General features: G+C 45.2%; 1 protein-coding gene across 10 annotated transcripts in view; it reads left to right on the top strand.

The window, feature by feature from the left end:
- Window positions 1-12,488, top strand: part of Uqcc1 (ubiquinol-cytochrome c reductase complex assembly factor 1) — an 83,425-nt gene that overhangs the window by 46,210 nt on the left and 24,727 nt on the right. The window lies entirely within an intron of this gene.

Raw genomic sequence — 12,488 nt, 5'->3', positions numbered from 1 at the left:
GAAATGCCTGAGCTGTGGTGAAAACTTTAAGTGAGAGATAGTGTTTTCAAAATAGAAACTTAGAGTGGTAATTACTGTTCTTGATCTTCATTGTATTTGACACAACCCCTCCCCTCTAGCTTGATGGTATAACAGATACCTTTTCTATAGGAAGGACAGTTGGAATTTGGAATTTGTGAGTGTGTTGCAGGTATAGGGGCTTCAGTCTGTTAGCATACAGCCTGCAGCAGTGGAACACATAGAGTCTGGCCTGGGTCTCCCCCAACGAACAAGTCTTCCCAGTGCTTCAGTAGACACAGAAGCAGGCCCAGCCCAACTATGTGGCTGCAGAGTTTCTTCTCAGCTTTGGGGTGGGGGTGGGCACAGATTTAAAGGTGGTAATTTGCAATTCTTTCTGTGTCATTTGGCGTTCCAGGTATAGCTCTGTAAGAAAAGCCATAGAAAAAGAAAACTTATAAAGCCAGTTCAGCGGTGTGGTGGTTTTTCTCATGCCAGAGAATTCTTAGAAGCCATTACTTTGAGTGGATGGGTGTGGCAGCGCTCAAGAGCCAAACCTGCCTCTTGCAAACTGATGACGAGTCAGAAATTGTAATTACGAATCCCTTTGAAGCCAGAATTCCTATCAAGAACTCATTCGATATCCAAGTTCTGGTGTCATGCAAGAGGGAAATTTTCCTTTTCATCGGCTTTAAGAAGCCAACTGTTATGGCACGGACTCACGAGTCACTGGGGAAACCAGTGTAAAAAGCAACTGCTAAATTTGAGGTTACAAAAATTACATCAATAATTTAGTGTTCTGACTTTTTAAAAGGGAAAAAAAATCCAATATTTGAGATTTAAATATATAAATTAGCTGTGGAAATAAGGTTCATTATATCACCTCATCTGGCCTTGTTTTATTTCATTAACTGGTTCTTAAAAACCTTTGTGAGCCGAGTTGCAGCTGAAGAGGTTGGAGACCATTTTTCCTTGGGCTCTTGCCGTGCTTCTGAGTGTTGGTAGGAGTAAGAACCAGGACTTGACACAGCTGTAAAAACAGACAGCCCTTTGGCCTCAGCTCTTTCTCCTGTGGCAGGCAGATTTCAGATGTAAATTTCACCCTGCCTCTCCTGCTAATGAAGTAAGCGTCTTTTGCTGGGTCTGCACCAGGTGTGTCCAGTCTTGGGGCTAACTGGGAGCTTTACTTCGTTTTTCCATTTGTGACATTTCAACCAAACTTCAAAAACAAACAAGAATTAGCTCAAGGCAGTGGCTCAGCGTGTTCATGGTAACCTTAGTCTGGTGAAACGACTTCCTGTCAGTTTGGCCCTGCCAGACATCTCCACCTTACGACTCACAATGGTTTAAGCTTTCCAAGCCAAGGTGAGAAGGGTGGGCATAGGCTACAGTTAAAGAATTACAGTTTCTTCTCGTCGGTGGTTCCTACAGACAGGTGCCTCAGTAAGACTTCAGATAGATGACTTCTTGCCAATGGTATTCCAGCATAAGAATAAATCTCCTGTCGCCTTCTGGTCCCCTATCCTTTATCAGAGCTGCTTGATGAGATGGTACCGAGGGAAAAGTTTGTTGGTAGAGAGCCCTGAAACAAACTGGTCTCTTTGGTGAACCTTTGGATTCTCCAAATTTGGATATTAACAAAGGCTTTAGATTTTCTGAAAATCTCCTTCCAATCTTCCAAGTTTCAAATAGCCCCTCCCCATGTTCTTCCTCCCCGTAAAGACTTGCCTTGCTTATCAGACCTGCTGTTTGCATTGCAAGCTCCTCCCTTGTCACACTCTGTGGTCTATATTAATGCCAGATCATTTCCCACAATGCTTCTGGAACATTCAGCACTTGCTGCTTCTAGCCTAGCCTGGCACTAAGCGCTCTCTGAGATTCACATACCCACCCTGCCAGCCAAGCCAGGGCCTCGCTGTTCCTGTCTTTTTCTCATTCAGGGCATACATCTAGATTGTCCTCATACTTCCTTCCCAGCAATTCCACCAGACTGGGACCAATCCAGTTCCCCCTCACTGCGAGCAAGTGCCTTAATAATTTCCATAGCCGTCTTTGGGCTTTTCTTCCTTCTCTCTTATGTCATAGTTGTTCGTGCATATTGGCTATCTTCTAGATGAATTCCTAAGGGTCAGGACTGCATGTATCACTCTTTGTAGTCTCCAGAGTGCTTATAATTTACCTGTTGGCTGAATAGTGACTCTCTGAAGAATGAAAGAACACAATTCTAGAGGCCTGGGATAGGTATTAGGGAAATGGGGCAGGAGATACCGTTTTATTCTGAGGATATTTATCTGTGTTGGTTTTAAATATTGGGAGAAAGACTGATTTTTTTTTCTAGTGACAATTTTTAAGTTACATTTATTTGCATGAGTGCCTGTACTTGTGTGTACAGGTGTGCACGTGCTAGGTATGTGTGTGGAGGTCAGAGAACAGCTTCCAGGACTCAGCTCTCTGCTTCTACCGTGCAGGTGCTAGGGAACTGACCCAGGCCCAGGCTTGGCAGCAGGCTCACACTGCTGAGCCATCCTACCAAGTCCCCTGCCTTCATTTTTTATGTTTCTATTTTCTGTGCTTTTTAATTTCCTACTGAAATTGATTGTTTTGTTTTGTTTTTTTAAACCTGAGCTTACAATAGGGTATTTTACGTTTCAAAAATGGGATTAACAAAGGCTTTAGATTTTCTAAAACTCTCCTTCCAATCTTCCAAGTTTCAAATAACCCCTTCCCCATGTTCTTCCTCCCCAGAAAGATTTCCAAAGAGGGCTAGGGATCTAACTCGGGATAGAATGCCTACCTAGCAGGGGCTGTAAGTCGGTGATAAAATGCTCACCTAGCATTCATGTGGACTTGCGTGTTATCCCTAGCACTTAAAATAAACAGGAGACAAATCTTAAATTCCTAGTTTACTGTGCTGGGCTTCTCATCTCAAGGTCAGGCTTAAAACTCAGTGAAATATAAGGACTGCTTTAAAGATGTTTTTTATAATCATAAATATAGATGGTGTGTGTATGTAAATAAAGAACCTTTGGAATGGATAACACACAAATAAGAATCAGTTTGCTCTTCGATGACAGTAGCTCCTTGGAAGGGTTTTAAGTGGCCTAAGCTATTGGAATTGGACACTCAGTTATTAGGATGAATATTAGGAGAAAGATAAGTTTTTAGGTTTTAAAAGTGTGTGTGTGTGTGTGTCCATCCACAGCGGCCAGAAGAAAGTGTTAGATCCCCAGAAGCTATAGTCACAGCTAGTTGTGAGCCACCTGGGAACCAAACTCAGCTCCTTTGGGATAGCAGGGACACTTTCAAACTGCTGAGCCCTCCCTCTAGCCTGAAAACTAAATTCTTAGAAGGAAACGTGCTTTTTTTTGTTTTTGTTTTTTGTTTTATTTTGTATTTGTTTGTTTGTTTGTTTTGAGACAGGGTTTCTCTGTATAGCCCTGGCTGTCCTGGAACTCACTTTGTAGACCAGGCTGGCCTCGAACTCAGAAATCCGCCTGCCTCTGACTCCCAAGTCCTGGGATTAAAGGTGCGTGCCACCACCACCTGGCGGAAAAGTGCCTTTTCACTGGAGACTGGGTTGTGAATTTGAGCTGAGTCCACAGAGGATGTACCTACCCCCTGGAGGTACACTCTCCGCCCATGTAAGTTTCTGAAAACCTGATGAGGAAGCATTCAAGCAAGTCGTTTGCCAACCGATTTGGCACCTGCACCCAGAACCCAGAATACTATTCTGATGGCTCAGTCACTTGTCCTTCCCAGTGACTCTCTGGTTCACAACCCCCACCCCAGCCTCCCACAATGCTAGGGAGCCACTCTAGTTCCTTGCGCATGCTCGGGGCGTCTGTCATTGATCCAGGACCCTAGCCTTCCTTTTTGCTTTTTGTTTTTAGAATAAGGTCTAACTAAGTTGCCCAGGTTGGCCTTGAACTTCTGTATCTCAGTTAGACCTCGATCTTTGATCCTCCTGCCTCAGCCTCTGGGGGAGCTTGCACCACCAGGCTCTCCCGGAGCCACTTCCTTTTACCAGAAGGCCTTCAAAAAAGATTGATAACGCTTTCCATGTTGAAAATGAGTTGCAGCACGGAATTCCCAGTACACTTGGTCATTTATCTGGAGTGCCATTCCTGCCTTGAGTTACAAACTGTGGGGTTCCTGACGCATCAGAAACAGAGCTCCGAACATGATAGGCATTCTGTAAATATTCCTTTTCCAAGTGGGTAAAAAAAAAAAAAAAAAGAATTGGATCCTTTCGTTGTTTTTAAAATCACACTTATTTAGTTGGATGTCCCACTCCATAGTGTTTCTGTAAAGGAGCAGTGACCTTGTTCCACTTTTCAAAGTCTTGCTCGGGGCCAGCAAGAAGATAGATGGCTCAGCAGGTAAGGGTGCTTGCTGCCCAGCCAGACGATCTGAGTTCTAACCCCAGGCCCCACACGGTGGATGGAGGGAGGCATTTCCCACACTTGTCCTTACTTCAACGTGATGGCCATGGTAGACAGGTGCATGCATCCACAAACATGCACGTGCGTGTACACCTTGTATGTGTGTGTGTGTGTGTGTGTGTGTGTGTGTGTGTGTGTGTGTGTGTGCGTGCACGTGTGCCGTCTATAAGCTCATACTCCACAAACAACCCTCCTTTAGTGCCCCATACACCGAATGCTCCTAGCTCAGCTCTCCTTTCAAGGGACCAGACTTCCCCCTCAAGTCTTTGTTTTTCTTTGCCTGATTACATTTGATGTCCCCTGTTCACAGTCATCACACCGTGAAAGGTGAGTGCAGGGACGTGGGAGTGACGGATATAGCCAGCCAGAGTCATTTTCCGGCTCACCTTTCAGGGGCTGCCAAGGCTTCTTCCAAATAAGTCTCCCTGTCAGGAGTCACAGGACAAACAGCCCTATGAAACATCCTTCCTGTCTCCCTCTGTCGTCACCACCGTTAGTTGAGCCTCCTAAGCTGAATTCTTAGTCATCCCCGAGTCCCGCCTCTTCCTCTGCATCTGCTTGGCTTGCCTGTTGCATGCTTCACATATCTCAGTGGATTCTCAGTGGCCCATTGCTTCACTTCGGGCAACATCTCGCTTTATTGCAAGTCACTTCTGAAGCAATTCTTGGCTATTCCCAATCCAGGCCTCCTGCCACCTGACTGCCAGAGGCCACCTTTCTGAGTCCTGCATCTGGTCATGTCCCTCTCATACTAGAGACCTGAGTGCTTTCACCACATAGGGGACAAAATTTAAATACCTTGGAAGTGTGTATAGAACCTTTGGTAGGTACATAAACCAACTTGTTTATCTCTCTCTCTCTCTCTCTCTCTCTCTCTCTCTCTCTCTCTATGTAGTCCTGGCTATATTGGAACTTGCTATGTAGACCAGGCCAGCTTCAAACTCACAGAGATCCTCCTGCCTCTGCTTCTGACTGCTGTCTTTTTTTTTTTAGTAAAACATTGAACTATTTAAATGTTCCTAAAATATTAAAATCTTTAAATTTTTTATTTTCAGTTTTTTGAAACGTCAAGAACTTATTTTATTTATTTTAAAATAAACATTGGAGCCTTCCCCATTATCCACCACCTTACAAAACTCTTGAATGTAGAATGTTCAACAGCCTAAGCAGTTTTAGTAGCTACAAAACCAGCAAAAACTACAGTTGTCTAATGATGAATATCTGAGAATAATTATTGTTTTGAGTAGCTGATTACCATCTTGGAAAAAAATGTTTGCAAAAGGCTAAAAGTAAAATTTAATTTCTGTACAGAAAATAACATTAACTTAGCCTTTGCTATTTTGAGTCTTTAAAAATTAAAATACGATTACATCATTTCCCCCTCCTACACAATCTAAAATGTCTTGATATCTGCAGTTTATCAAATATTTTAACAACAAAAAAAGGGGGGCGGGTGTTTAAGCCTAAAATGATAACTGTAGGCTCTGGGGATCTGAACTTGGGCCCTTTTGCATGAATGGCAAGCTTTTTACTGGCTGAGCCATTTCCTGTCCTCTGTACAGATCTTTTTTTAAAAAATAGATTTTTAATTTTTATTTTCCATGCATTTTACCTGTATGTGTGCCTGTACACCACCTGTGTGCTTGATGCCTGAGTGGGCAAGAAGAAGGCATCAGGTCCCCTGGACCTGGAGTTGCAGATGGTTGTGAGCCTCTGTGTTGTTGGGAATTGAACCCAGGTCCTCAGCAGGGACAGCCAGTGGCCTTAATCTGCTAAGCCATCTCTTTAGCGCCCTCTGTAATAAACTTTTGAGCCTTAATTGATTTATGCAGTTGATTTAATTCAAATTATATAAACTTAGGATCTTACTGTCCCTGGTGTTCTGGGCAGCCCGGTGCCTCAGGCCTCAGTACACAGACTTGTTTGGGGAGCATAGGTACTTGACTGTCATTGTCTTCTGGCTTGACTGTCATTATCTTCTGGCTGACAGTCTTCTCTGATCATTTGCTTTCTGGGGTCATCTGACCACCATCATCCCCAACAAAAGGCTCATTATTCTCTCCCCTCCCTGCCTCATGGGTTCTTTCTGTGGTTATGCTCCGAATCTACTTTATAAGGAAAATGTGCCTCAGACTGGAGGGGGAGAGCCTGAGAGATTTTTTTTAACTAACTAACTTACTTTCTTTCTTTCTTTTTTTTTTTTCCCGAAACAGGGTTTCTCTGTGTAGCCCTATGGCTGTCCTGTGTCCTGGAACTCACTCTGTAGGCCAGGCTGGCCTCAAACTCAGAAATCCGCCTGCCTGCCTCTGCCTCCCAAGTGCTGGGATTAAAGGCGTGTGCCACCACTGCCCGGCTAGCTTTGATTTTTCAATCCATGAAGATTGTGCATATACCACCGATATGGGTCAGGCCCTTCCCAGTTCTGTGTCAAGGAAACAGAGTTTCAGTAATGTACAGTGTCTTACCCTGGATTGTAGAGCTAGCACGCATTGGCATGGGGACCGCAGCTGTGACATTCCTATGCCCAGTATTCCCATACCGTCCCTGAAATTCCACCCCTCATCTGTTGGTTACCAAACACCAAGAGGGTGGCTGTCCTTGAATCTGGAAATGCCTGAATCCTCGTTGATTTGGAGTTTTTGAACCTAGTAGGTAGAGGTTTCCTACCTCTGAACTACCAGAGATGGCGGGAGAAAAGACAGGTGCGCATGGGCGTGCTCCTGGACCTGTGCTGTCCTCGTCTCCCAGCAGTTAGAGCTTCATGTCTCCACATCGTGGGAATTTGCCTCAGTTGATCTTAGTTATTTTTCAGAGACTCCTCAGTTATGTTTTTTTAAGGAGAGCAGAACTGGGAGGCTGAGCACGGGCTCAAGAGGCTGGGCCAGGAGACTAACAAAGGCAGTATTATGTGTTCATGGCAAAGCCAATAAATGAATTCAAGAGACACCTAGATGTGTTTCTAGAGGAGGACATGGGGGGGGGAAGGGTCTGGTGGAGAGGCAGAAAGGTGGGATTAAGATAAATTATAATGGAGCCAGCTTGCTGGATAAGGGGACCACCCCTTCCTGTTCCCACCGAGCTTCAGATTCCTTGTCCTGCACAGTTGAAAAGTTAAAACCCGGTCTGTACCACGTACCTCATAGTCACTCCTTCAGACCCTGCCTCAGGAAAAGAAGATTGTCCCAAGGCTATTTCAGCATGTGTTTGGGTGCTACACCCACCAGATGTTGCTGGGAATCTTAGATTCTAACCTAAAACGGAGTCTTGAGCTAACTGGTCCAAGGCCTAGGTTTTAATTTCCATGCATCCCTGAAGCCTCAGCATCACGTGGGGATTTGTTAAGAATCGGCTGGCTGAGAAACTCTGAATGGGGCCTGTGGTGGTTTGAATGGGAGTGTCCTCCATGGGACGTTCAGATGTTTGAATACTTGGTCCCTGGTTGGTGGCACTTTGGGGTAGGTTTAGGAGGTGTGGCCTTGTTGGAGGAAGTCTGTCTTCCAGGTTTCAAATCCACCTGCCCTCCCGGTTTGCTCCCTCTGCTTTCTCTTTGCAGTTCAGGATGTAAGCCCTCAGCTTGTTTGTTCCTCCAGCCGCCATGTTATGCCTGCCTCTTGATGCTGCTCCCTCCTCCACCCTTTGGAACCATAAGCCCAACTCCTATATCCTGATCACAGTATAAACCAAACCCTTCTGTTTCAGAACCGCTTATCCCTCGCCTGACCCTGTCTGTTATCTACTGGAGAGCGGAGAGAGAATTGTAACCAGAAACTGACTGTGGACCCATGACTGTCTGGGTGTCAGTTCTTAGCTCTTCTTGCTGGGTGGGGTAGGATGAGGTCAGGCACAAATGCCACACAGTGGTTGAGTGTGATGGTGACAGCCATTTATATCCGCTCACTGCTCTCCCTTCCTGCGTACTTTACGAGAGCTGTGGCTTTTACTATCTTATAACTGTCCATCTGTGAGACTGTACTCTACCTCCACTTTACAGATGAGGAAACCAGAGACCAGGGAGACAAGTGTACTGTTCCCAGCAGCAGCCATAGCTTTTATTATCACAAACTTGGTGGCCTGAAACAACAGAAATTGATTCTCTCATAGTCCTAGATTCTAGGACCTCTGGATCCAGGTGTCCTTCTGATGGCTCTAGGGAAGGGTCTGTTCCTTGCCCTGTCAGCCTCTGGTGGCTTGCCAACATACCTTGACTTCTGGTTGCATCTCCTCTTTTCTCTGACTTGAATCCCCTTCAGCCTCTCTCTGTAAGGATGGATGGGATGCACTTAGATTGATGTCCATATCTTAAAAGTCTTAATCATGTCTTCAAATTTATCTATATTCATATGAAGAACATTTCAAGAAGTAAGGACACAGGAGTCTTCTGGAAGGCTGCTTTTCATGTAGTATAACTGGGCTCCTCCACCTGTGCCCCAGCTCCCAAATAACGACTAGGAGACTTATTCATTTAAAAAATGCCTAGACCATAAACTAGGTTTGTTTCCCAACTAGCTCATAACTTATATTATCCCATTTATACTATTCTTTGTCTGCCATAGGGCCGGTTACCTCTCCTCAGTTTCGTATGTCTGACTCCCTCTGAGTCTGGGCAGGGACTGTCCCCTAGAGTTGTAATCTCTCCACTGGAACGCCCACCTTCTACTTCCTGCCTTTTTATAGGCCATCAGCTTTTTATTGACAGGTGATGCTTCCATACACTATAAAAGAGATTATCCCTCCAATGTAGATAACTTAACCAAGTATGCACGGAATCCCCAAAACTTACCACACTTAGTCTCCAGGGTCTCCCTCAGCCTCCCAGGTGCTGTGGCTATAGATGTAAGCGTCCCCCACCCCCGCTCCCATACCAGCCTTGCCCTGGTCACTGTTCTGTGCTGCTGGATAAGGTCAATACAATACTAACATTGTATTTTACATTAGACATTTGGCTTAAGGTTTTGTCTGAACATGTTTCTATTCTCTTGTGATTCACTGGGTCCAATGGCAACTGTCTTCCAGCTTTAATGGGAAACAGTATTGTTATATCAGGTGATTCTAATTCCTAGCATGATATCCATACCTTGTTTATAGATTATTTTTTGTTTTTAATTATGTATCTGTGTATATGTGCACTTGAGTGCAGTACTAAAAGAAACCAGAAGAGTGTGCCAGATCCCCCCAGAGCCGGAGTTACAGATGGGGGTGAGCTGTGGGTTCTAGGAATCAAACTTGGGTCCTCTTCAAGAGCAGTGCACACACATTGCTGACTTTTGAGCCACACAACCCTCGTTTGTTTATTTTGAAATAACATTCTTACACTATGCAGTTCTAATCACATTCCCCATCCTACCAGCAAATGAACATTTACTACCATTTCAGGCTAGTGACGGGGTGATATGGGCGTGGTGTAAAGGAAGCAGCCCCAGGCAGCCTGGTCCCTCGGCTCAGTCAAGTCTCTGAGAGGCGAGTTAAATAGTCTTCACATTCTTTTCCAGACTCAGCGATGACTCTGCAATGAGAGAACTAAAAAGCCTGCCTTTATTACGTTCCAGAGTAATAAAGGCAAGTGTTTGTGTTCTTGATTTTTTTTCTAATAAAAGCAGTTCATCCGGCACAGAATTCTCTCTCTCTCTCCCCCTCCCTCTCACATATCGTGACCCACCAGCTTCCCTCTACTATGCTAAGCACTAGAGATACAAGGATGACTAAGACGTCCTGGTCTAGCAGAGGGAAACAAACAAAATTATAATATTGAGAAACTCCGGTGTTTCAATGACTGAATGCCAGAGAAGAGCTCGGGGCAGATGGCATTTGGGATGGCTTTCTGGGCAAGTGTTACAGAGTGACGTGCAAGGGCAGGAACTTCCTTTGGGTCCTTGTTCCTTTGCCTGTTCTGGTGAGAGCAGGTTCTCTGTAGCTCCACTCTGATCCTCTGTCCCTCTGAATGCCCTGCGAGGTGATTACAGGTTCATTGACTCCAGAGTCTGAAAACTGGCCACACAGAATCCCTCTTCCCTGTTTTGGGTTTTGTTGTTTATCCTGAGATAGGGTCTCTTTCTGCAGTCCTGGCTGACCTAGAGCTCTCTAAGTAGACCAGGTTGGCCTCGGCCTTTTAAGGCACTTGCCATTCAAGCTTGATGACCTGAGTTCTATCCCAGGACCCACGGTGGCAGGAGAGAACCCACTCCTGTGAGATGATCTCTGACCTCTGCACATATATACACACGCTTAAAAAAAATAAATGCAATCTTTTTTACTTTAAAAAAGAAAGCTATGTGGAAGGCTTTGTTTTCAGCGGCCGCCTGCCCAGCCCCCAGCTGTCAGGAGGGGTCATTGTGCAGCTCTTTCCACGCTCACTCTTCGCTTCACTTTTACTGGAGGGCAAAACTAGGGCAGAGAAATAATTTTTATTCACTTCTGAAAGGTTACAGTAATAAAGAAACTCTTGTTAACATCAGAGAACGTTGCAGCCAAGAGTTTTCACAGTCTGGCATTGTTTATTTTACATGTAATTTGGAACCTTCTGCACTCTTAAAATATTGGCACAAAGACGTTTTAACTCTTGCAGTACTTCACTGGAGGCAACAGCTGTGTGGTGTGAGAGGGGCAGCCGGGCCCTGGAGAACTATTCACCTTCTTCCTTCTGGCGAGAGCAAAATGGGGTGTGTCTGTGTCTGTGTGTGACTCTATGTGTGTCACTGTGTGTGTTTGTGTATGTGTGTCTGTGTGTCAGTTTGTGTGTGTGTCACTGTGTAAAAATACACATACACATTTGCCTTTACTCGAGGGTATCTGGAAGCCTTGCCCCTGTCCTGAGGATCTGACAGGCTTCCTTTATCAACCATGAGAGCGGTGTGACAGTCCAGCTTCCATTTGTGTTGTGACCCCGGACAACACAGAGCTTTCCTTATTTAGAGGCTTCGGTAGGACTGGCCAGTGGCTCCTTTCTCTCGCACACTCTATTTCCCACCTCTTTGGCTTTTGTTTTAGTTAGAGGTATTCTTTGTAGGAGCCAGATGGTTTGCCTGGCAGCTTGCAGACATTGTCGCCTCATTTATCCCTACAGTTGAGCGCAGGGAGCCCCAAAGGCATCCATGATTTACATCTGATGTGAGAGCTAAGGAAGAGGAGCAGAGCGTTTGCCTGTGGCCACTTCAGAGTCACTGGCCAGTTTTGATCAGTTCAAAACCTCCGCCCTTTTAGACGTCATGTATACTTTTTAAGTTACATTGAACCTCTTTTGGAAGTAGGTACAATATAAGTAATAATACCCACGAAGCAAGCAAATGAATCCTGTGTATTGACGGCAACGTGAACTCATCCTAAGATCACATAAGCAGCTGCTGGGGTAAAGAAGGGGCTGGTTCCATCAAAGGCTTTAGTTCCTGTTTTGTTAGGTTGAGATTAAGACTTTAAAACAATTACAGGACATTAAGGGTTAAATTGAGGAAGAAGGTGCCAGTCTGGGGGCTCACCACCTAGGCCTCCTTAGCTCCTGCTCAACTTTGTTCTCACAGTATGGGGACCCTTCTCCTTCTTCCATCTGTCTCCCTGGCCTTTATTTGGGCCCAGGCAGTCCCTATGACTGGCCATGGTTTTCCGTAGTCTTTCTGGCTCAGGGACTGTGGCCTGCTGCTCTCTTTCCTCCAAGTCCAGCATTTTCTTTCTTAGTTTCCACAATAGAGCGTTTGCCAGATAGACAGAGCATAGGGCTATTAGGCAAGTTCCGAGGTGCTGCTACTGCTCAGTGCCCTTCAGGGATCTCCAACAAAGGCCCTTCCCAGCAGGAGTTTGCGTGTGGAGGAGACCAGCTTCTAGCTCCTTGACTTGCAGCCGGAAGGACGTGGTCCTAACTATGTCACTGCCCCAGTTGGCTTTAGGACCCTTTGTAGATCTCTTTACCTCTTCTTGCCTCTGTTCCTTCTTCTATTAGTCACATGGTGTTGGGTGATTGAAACAATATAATTTAGTACAGTGCTCAGTGCTTGGGACATTAGGCACTGGTAAGTGGGATCCCTCGTGGTTGTATAAGGGCCTCGAAATAGCATTTCACCT

Source organism: Mus musculus, chromosome 2 (assembly GCF_000001635.26).
Source record: "Mus musculus strain C57BL/6J chromosome 2, GRCm38.p6 C57BL/6J".
NCBI classification, from domain to species: Eukaryota; Metazoa; Chordata; class Mammalia; order Rodentia; family Muridae; genus Mus; species Mus musculus.
The sequence above is the reverse complement of the archived record's forward strand: the minus strand, read 5'-3'. Positions and strand labels throughout refer to the sequence as shown.